An 8,961-nucleotide genomic window follows, 5' to 3' on the forward strand; every position below is an offset into this window, starting at 1 on the left:
CTGTGTCTACCTGGAAGGATTTATTAACGCCCTCGTTGTTGTGACCCAAAATTACTCAAAAAGCAATAATTCCCAATTTTCTGTCATCACAGATGTTATCACAGCTACTGATAGCTGTTAACAAATAACTATAAGAGCAAAATAACTTGATTCTAGCAAATACTGAACATAGCAACGCTTTCTTTTCTCCCTCCCCCACCCCTTACCAAAAGGTTTCCAGTGTGTTGCTTAATAAATTGGATTAATTTGTTTGTGGCAACACAAGTGACACTGTGTTCCTTCTCAAAGGTGCATCTGTGTGACTCCATCACCTGTGCAAGACGTCTGCCTTACAAAACAGGATACCAAAGAGGAGCGTCCACTACTGAGGAGAGAGCCGAGGGTATTTTGTTACTAGCCTGGACAAGCTGGTAGCCTTTGGAAGATCTACTTGAATGCCTATGCAAAACAATGTTGTGAACCAAAGTGTTTTTTTTCTGCCCCCACCTCCCCCCACCAAAAGAAGTTTATAATGGAGAACCTGCTTGTTTCTGAGAAAGATAACTTCGGTCTCTCAAGCTGGGCTGTGGCCATTTCCAGCTATTTGCAATAAGTGTATTTAAAACTCATTTGGACAGTCTTTTGGTTCTCCTTTCAGAGAGATGGAAAAATTCCTTCAGATTTCCTCCATCTGTTTACACAAGGGAAATCCTGCAAATTCCTACCTGATTCTTAACTTCCAAGGATTATATGTTTAACAAAGGAACAGTTACAAACTAATTTGTGCCTGGATAAGCTGACCCAAGTCTTTGTTACCTCTTTCTATCACAGCTGTGGACTTTTTCTAACATCAGCTCAGCCAGCATCAAAAATTATGAACTGCAACTTGAAAACATCACTGCAAACACTTCCTCCTAGCCCCCACAGTACACGAGGAAACTGGGGATTTTCTCCATGAATTTTTAGCAATCAAAGATTATTCTTAAAAAATTCCCTTGCCAAATACAGGAAAATATGTACCCAAGAACATATATTTAATATTTTATGGGGTCTTTTTTTTTTTCTCCTTTTCATAGTAAGACCACTTCTGTAGAAAATTTCTAAGCTTTTGCTATAAATTATTCACTTTGTAATCTAACAGCGTTTATAAAAGCCCATTGTGAACAGAGCAATGTGCTTCTTTCTCTCTCTTACATGTGGTTTTGTCACTTCCTCTGCCTCAGCTGGAATCTGTGCTCCTGGGGACTCTGCCCAGAGCCTGGACAGACAGAACAGTTCAGTTTTGTCTAACCTGGTATCATCATGAAATTCTATATAACTTCAGTGCTGAGACAATGCCTTCTTGGCACCTTTGTCTTTCCTTTTGCAATCCATCTCTGGTGAGTTGGGAATTCTTTGCAGGAAAAATGGAAGCGTGGGCCTGTCTTCCTCCATGGTGCTTCTCCTTTCATGCCTAGCTGTGAAACAGAACTTGGTTTATTCTGTCAAGATAACTTCATGATGGTGCAGCAGAAGTTGGGTTTATACAGTTTACCAGGGAAAACAGTCTGGAAAAAAAGCATTTTCTGGCCTGCTATATATTTTTCTATTTGTCTGAAATTCTTCATCAATACTGCTAAGTAATATAATGGTTCTCTCAGAAAATTCGTTTTGTGCCTCATGGCAGGTCAACATACATTGCTATTTGTTGCCACCTTTTTTTTTTTCCCATTCTAATATATGTATCTTTACTTGGAATTTATTTTTAACTCTGACAACAGAAAATTGGCCAACTGCTAAAGTGTCAAAGATTTTGAGTAAGTAAATGGAAATAACTGAGCAGATAACTTGGAGAGGTAAGAAACCCCCTCATGGTGCACAGTTTCTGTGGTTCTTTTTGCTATTCCTTTTCAAATGTGCCCTATTTAGAGCAACACAGAGCAGGAAACAATTTGAAAGCACAAAATTCTGTTTTTAGTGGATGAAGGTACATACATTTGCTCCAAGATAAAGTTCAACATTAATACAGAGGTTTATTCAAATAAACCATATAACAGGCAGGTATATTGTTACTAGTTTCATATTGGCTATTTCGTATTTTTCTACAATGTTCAACTTCTGCCCCCTACCTTCAGATTATATGTTTTTTGTTCAGCCAGGAATGAGCCTTCTTCTTTTTAACAACCAGAACTGAGCATGGCTCAAAGGCTCTCTGGCTTAAGAGAACAAACATTCTCAACTGGGACTCCATTGTCAGCAGTGTCAGTGATAGCTCAACCTTCCTTGCGCTGCCAGCACAGGACCAGTCAAATGGCTTTATGTGACAAGGGACTTTGTTCTGGGCACTTTGAGTTAAAATACCTGCAGAAGAAGGTACTCTCACACACAAACACACACACACACGTGTGTGTGTGTCTAATTTTTTGCAACAGGGGTGCTTGATCACCAGCCCTCCTGCCAAGACTGAATTTACAGTTTTCGAAAATCAGTGCTCTGAGTTTAATTTGGACTGATATGACAGATGTTTAAGGATACAACCTCTCCTGTTTCCCTAGAAGAAAAAGACTGTGTTATTTCTCCTTCACCTCCTGAGGTATCACCTCAGACTGACAGTAGGAACCTTCCCACAAGCTTTAAGCCCACTTGGCAATCCTGTGGCAAGCCAGTGTTCTGCTGCAGACAGTGTGAATGCAGCTGAGACCTCAGTGCTGCAGTGGAAGTGGGGAGAAGCACCTGCTAAGGACTGGGGCTGGAGCCTGAGCTTGCTCTGCAAAAAAGGCTGCTTCCACTTTCTCCTGGAACCATGCCCACATCTCCTGGCACTATACTATGCTTTTTTTTTCAGCCTCTCACATCACTCTGTCACTTGTCACCATATGGAGAAAAAAAAAGTCAAGGGGAATTTAATGCAGTCTAACAACCAAAGAATTTCTGAACTATGTTCTGTGATCATCCAAAGAATATGTTTTGCTCTAAGTGCACTTACTTATACTCGATCAAGAGATGTAAGTTACTAGTTCCCTTTTGGGTTTTGTGCCTACTGACGGGGCACATATTCTTGCAGCTTTGGCTGTTGTGACAGTGCTGGGTCCATAGACTCACCAGATGCTCCTAATCAGAATGCTCTCAGGCTGGAAGACTGACATCTCTGCTGCCAAAGTTTCCTTGCTTTCCCCAGATTTTCCTTGTGAAGCATATCTACCAAGAAAAGCACAGATTTTCTGTTATCACCAGCTCCACCGGGGGGTCTTTGAATGACAGCTCCGTCTGGCAGGAAATTTGACACCTCTCTGCTGTACCTCTGCCAGCGAAAGTGTTTTAAGTTTCCTTCAGTGTCAACCTGGTTCTGAAAGCTCCATCTGTCTGCAACTTTGTCAAATATGGGATTCCAGCTGTTTTAGAAATAAACTCTGTTAGCTATTTGGGTGAAATTTGGACTGTTGTCTGGGTCATTTTTTTTCTTCCTCTACTACAGCAGTGGCTTCCTCTCAGGGGAGTATCAGAATACATCCTGCAACTGGAGGACAATAGGTAAGAGCCACAGAAAAACTTGTTCCCTGCTGTTGTATTTGGATGTGCTGGTTTCCAACTATCCCACCCAAAAGTTGTCCATCCTCTTCAGCTCCAAGATGAGTGTAGTTTATCCTTTGAGCTAACACAGAATTTGGGGTTCAGTTTTTATTGAAAAATTAAAATGTAAATGTTGGGAGAAGAAAATTGGTAGTACAACCTGTTTCATACTGTGAAAAAAAACAAAACCTAATGTTTGAGCTCTGGGGGCTTGAGATAAACTTAGAGAGTGAATAGTGCTTTTGTCAGGTAGAAACCGGGAAAATGAGAAGGGGAAATGAAACATTTTAAAAAAGAGGAAGAGTGGCTTCCACTGTGCTGGATGGAGACACTGCAGGTTATGTGACCTGCATAACTTGCACACTTATGCTGAGAATTGTTTGCACTGTTTGGAAACAGTTCACTATGTGGGGTTTAAAGGGGGTAGCAGGACATCAGGATAATGATAACTTGTAAGGAAGTGTGTGTGTGTGGTGGTGGGCTGTTGAGTGCTACTCCATGGAAGAGGACTAGGAGCTTACTAGGACAAAAACAAGCAGGAGAGAAGGAAGATCAGGTGGAAAAATCAATAGAAAGTTTATGAGGGGAGGAACTAATGTGAATGCCTTGTGCGCTAACAGAAGTGGTGGCAGATATTAACAGTTTCTGGCTGTGCTGGTTATTAAAAGGCACATCTGCCTGGAGTGACAGCAAAATCTTTTTACTGCTTTCCTGTACTTTATACCTTGTATCTGGGATTTTCCTGTTCTGCTAAAGCTGGGGGCGGGGGGTGCACAAGACCTGACAACAGGCTGTGGAATGTGGCATCAAGTTGCCATATGCTCTGCCCTGTTTAATTTAAAATTGCTGTGGGCTCCACTGTGCTTAGAGACAGCCTGGAGCCACGTGGTGCTGCTGAGGCTGTGTGCTGACCAGGGGCCTTGGCCATTCCTGCAGCTTGGGCAAAGTATGGATATGCTTTTAGACTGAGTGCCATCAGAAAGCCGAGGAAAGCTGGATTTATCTATCACTGAGCCCTGCTGGGCATCCTGGAGGTGCTGCTGGTTGTGTGAGCCAGGGAGAAGTGGGTACCAGAGAAAGGGAAGCCTACATCCTGTTCTTTCTGCCTGCAGAGATTTACACCCAGGTGGCAGGAGAGAACCCTCACCACAAAGCTCTAGGGTGCTCTAAAGTAACCCACCTGTTTGAGCTGTTTCAAGTTTCGCACTAGAGCAAGTGCAAGTGCCATGCCCTTGGCTTACCTTTCCTCTTCAGACACACAGAGCTGCACACTTGGGAAACCATCCTGTTGGGAACAGGTGGCTCTTGGTTCCAGTCCCTGGTCCCAAGGCTTGTTTAACCCTGCTACATGGGAGCAGGTCAGAAAGTGGCACTAGTGCTTGTTATCCTCTCCTGGAGAAGGACAATTACTTTTTTCCAGCACAACAGCAGCTGGAAAACAGGAAAAGAATTATGTCCTTTTTAAAAGTCACTGATTACCCACAGCAGGCTACTCCAGAGTTTATTTCTGTTCTGCCTGTCCCTGATCCCAGTCCACCAGCCTCACCTGGTCCTGTGGATCAGCACACTGGTTTCTCACAGCCAATATGACAAGTACACATCTGTGTTTGTAACTAGGGACTGATCAACATACAGCAGGTTCCCACCATCCCAGAGCTTTCATAAAATAAAGGGGCCATATTTCTAATTAACTGATGGTTTATCCTCTTTTTATCTCATATCTGCACTGTTCTACTGTGTAAATGACTTGCCAATTTATTAAGGATCAAACAAGCTCTCATCACCTGCCTGAACCAGTCCCTCTGTCTTGGGGCAGTTGGGAAAAAAAAAAAAAAAGAAAGAACAAACAAAAAAACCCCTCTGCTTTTTGCCCTTTACCAAACCTCTGCCTGAGCGGGTGCTAACAGTGAAAGTGAAGCTGTCTGGCCATGCCCAGAAGCAGCACTTCACAGGTAGAAAGACTGAAATTTAGGGGGGTGGAGGGAAGCGGGGGAACAAGAAGAAAACAATGATTAAAAGAGTTGCAGCATCACAGGCGTTTCCTGCCTCAGGGATGAGGTGGCTGCTAAGATGAGCTTTCAGTTTTATAGGGAGGCAGAATTTAGGTACCAAAATTCTTGGCATTGTTCTGACTTAGTGCTGTGAAAGCTTGGCTTTAAGATTCCAGCACTGAATAGTCAAAGGCCCAGTGTGACTGTGGCTGCTTGTAATGTGCTGCAGGGGACAGCAGTATGACAGGGAGGGCTCATGAAAAGGAAGCTGTGAGGGACCTTGGCTTTTTGCGTGGTGATGGTGAGGAATGAGGGCAGATGAAGGAGCTAAAGGCAAGGGGTCACTGCAGAGTAGCAGCACTACCCGAACTTTCCTGAGGGAACAGCTCAGAACAGTTCCTTGGATTAATATTTTTATATTGCTTCCTGAGCATAACACCTCCTCCAGCAGCACCTGGTTTTTCCATATTGCTGAACTGCAGCCTTACAGAAAAGCACATTAGTATTTTCAAAAGCAGTTTTGTCACTAGGTAAATTCTGGCTTTCAGGTGAGATGTGTTTGAAGTATGTCCTTCAGAGCACTAGCCAGCCATAAGGGCCTGAACTTTTGAAACAGAAAAAAAAAGGATTAGGGCATAGATAAATATTCTTCAATTAAAATTAATTTTTATAATCCTGGCTTGGACTGAGTTGAGTCAGAGTTGAATTCAGAGTGCCCAAAATAGTGTAAATTTCATGTATTGCTCTTTAGATGATTACAGACATAGAATAAGAGCAATACACAAAGCAACCATTCAAAAGGAATAAACTGCAACCTCTAAAGCCTAAGCCAAAGAGCAGCAGTCCTGCCTGCAGTGCGATGTAACCCAGGAATGCCCAGGTGTCCTGGTGCCAACACTTGGTGCTGCAAAGCTCCCAGGTTACTCTGCCTGGCCCTACAATGGTTTTGGCCCTGCCTGGTGCACAGAGGCTTTGTCACATCTGTCACTTCAGAGCCATTCTCCCAGGGGACTCCAGACAGCTGGGGCTATGCAAAGGTGGGCAGGCAACTGTGCAGCAAGCCAATCACCTGGGAAGGAGGGAATAGCACAGAGGAAAAGGATCAGGCTGAGTGCTCTGTGCTTGTGTGTGTGCTATGCGTAGAAAATCACTCCTGTGTGGGGGTGAAGGAAGCACCTGTGTGTTTCTGTAGGCACTGAAGGGGCTTCCAGAAAGACAAGGAGAACACACCAGTTCTTGAGGCAGAGCTGGCACGTGTGTGAATGACATGGCAGCTACACAGGGTGGTCGGGCATTTCTTCCTGCAGAGGGGAATAGCCCCAGGCCACTAATGGAGAGTCACTTCTAAATTAAGTATGTCTGAACCACTTGTTCTTTTCTTACATGTTTGCACTTGTGTAGGAAGAGCAACACAGACAGGCAATCTTCTTAGCAGAAGAGGAATTATAACAAGAAATAATTGAAATGTGGGGAAAAAAACTCCACAGGTATAAGACTTGAGGCATATAACCCTTCAGCATCAAAGGTCAGACTAGGAAATTAGAGACAGCACTCATTCTGCACTACTTCTACAGCTCAAAGAGAATAAATATCATTTTCCCAGGAAAAAGCATGTATTTTGGAGACTATTTGCATTGGACTAGCCTTCATAGTCAGCCACTCTCCCCTGCACATCTGATGAAGGAAGAGAAGGGCAAGAGTGAATCATAGCAGTGAGTCAGAGTGCAGGAGTTACCCTTCCCCTCTGATTCACCCTCTAGATGTGCCTCTTCCCCCATCAGCTACCGGGCAGCTTGGCCTCTCAGCTGGAACATCTCAGGGTAGTGCTGAGGAGACACTGCTTTTACCTTCCCATGTGCTGGGGCAACACTCACCTTTTAATGCTAGCATTTGTATCTCAGCACATAACAGAGCTGGTGCTGTAGTGGGGTGGACGGGAAGAGACCAGGCTAGAGGTTTTATATAATCTCAAAGCCTGTAGCTAGCCAAAAGCACCCGTTTGCAGCTTCCTTCTATTACATCTGCAAGCCAGCTATGATGGTAGGGTATGATGCCCCTCCTCCCCCCTCCAGCACACTCACAGTTACACTAACACAACTCTCCTTTATTATCATTATTGGGGGTGGACTGGTGCTGGGGTCTTTGTACCACCACTAGTATGAATTACAGTTCTGCTGGTGTAATAGCTCCTTTTACATCAGAAGTGCTTTGTCTGCCCAGCATAGTCTACTGTTATTGCTGCTTGTGTAAATCACTCTTAACATAAAGCTTAATGATCTGCATCCCCCTTTTCCATGAACCCCTGCCAAACAAGAACACAATGCTGCAGCTGTAGCTATTAAGCTATGGTGGCAGCAAAGCACTCCATTAATACCTCATGCTCAGCAGTTTGTGATGCATGAGAGCTGAATAATTATGCCCTTGTTACCCTCAAATAAGAGGCACAATTGTCAGAAACAAGCATTTACAATTAAAAAAAATACAAAACCTGTATCAAGTCAAGGACAACATTGGTTCATTCATAAAACAAGCCTTTCTGAGAAAAAGGATGATGAGGCAGAAAACAGGCTTACATTAACAAGCCAGTTGTTTCTAGAGCTGTACTGTACCCTAAGAAAGACCTCCACAGCCTCTTTATCCCAGCTGTTTTGAGAAATTAGCAGGCAGAGATTGAGCCAAAGTTCTTGTTGCTATAAGTTGCACTATAGGGAGGTTTACTTTGAGGTACAGGAATGGGAAGCAGGGCTTTAGCAATGTAAGCATCAAAACCCAGTGCTCTGAAGCATTTGAAACTGAGCAGGCAGGCAAAGGAGACTGAAAATGGATGTTAATAAAAATAGGAGTGATCCCCTTGCTGAGGATACCTTGATGCTCACATCAGGATAGCAGCTCCACACCTTTGTTAGTGGAGTGCAGAGACCACAGAACAATTAAGTAACTGTCCCTTCCTCACCTAGAGCTTAACATGAGCAAGGATTTCAGAAACCTGTCTGTACTGATATTTCTGGGAGAACAGCTGGTGCAAAGGAAATAGCTAAAAGGAGGGCTGTAGTGCAGACAGACCTGGCATTATTTTGAGCAACGTTGCTCCATTCTCTAAGCAAGGATAGAGCATATGGTAACAGAAAACTTGTCATCCTTTTTGTCTTACCATGTTATGCTTCCTATAAGTCCAACTGAGGATTAAAAAGATACATCCCAATCTTAGCACTGCAGAATAGTGCCTGCTTCTGTGCAGCACATCTAGCAGTGCATACCTGACTGGGGATTTGCTGTCCCCATCTGGCTGCATATGCATCATGCTGCAGAAGAATGTGTTTGTGCTGTCACCTCCTCATGAAGCCTGACTCTCACCTCAGGACTTGCCAACTTCAAAACAGCCAAGTCTGGTTTCTTTTCCCACCAATAATTCAGCCAAGAGATAATGGGTCATAAGAAACAA

This window comes from Cinclus cinclus, chromosome 1, assembly GCF_963662255.1.
Source record: "Cinclus cinclus chromosome 1, bCinCin1.1, whole genome shotgun sequence".
Taxonomy (NCBI): Eukaryota; Metazoa; Chordata; class Aves; order Passeriformes; family Cinclidae; genus Cinclus; species Cinclus cinclus.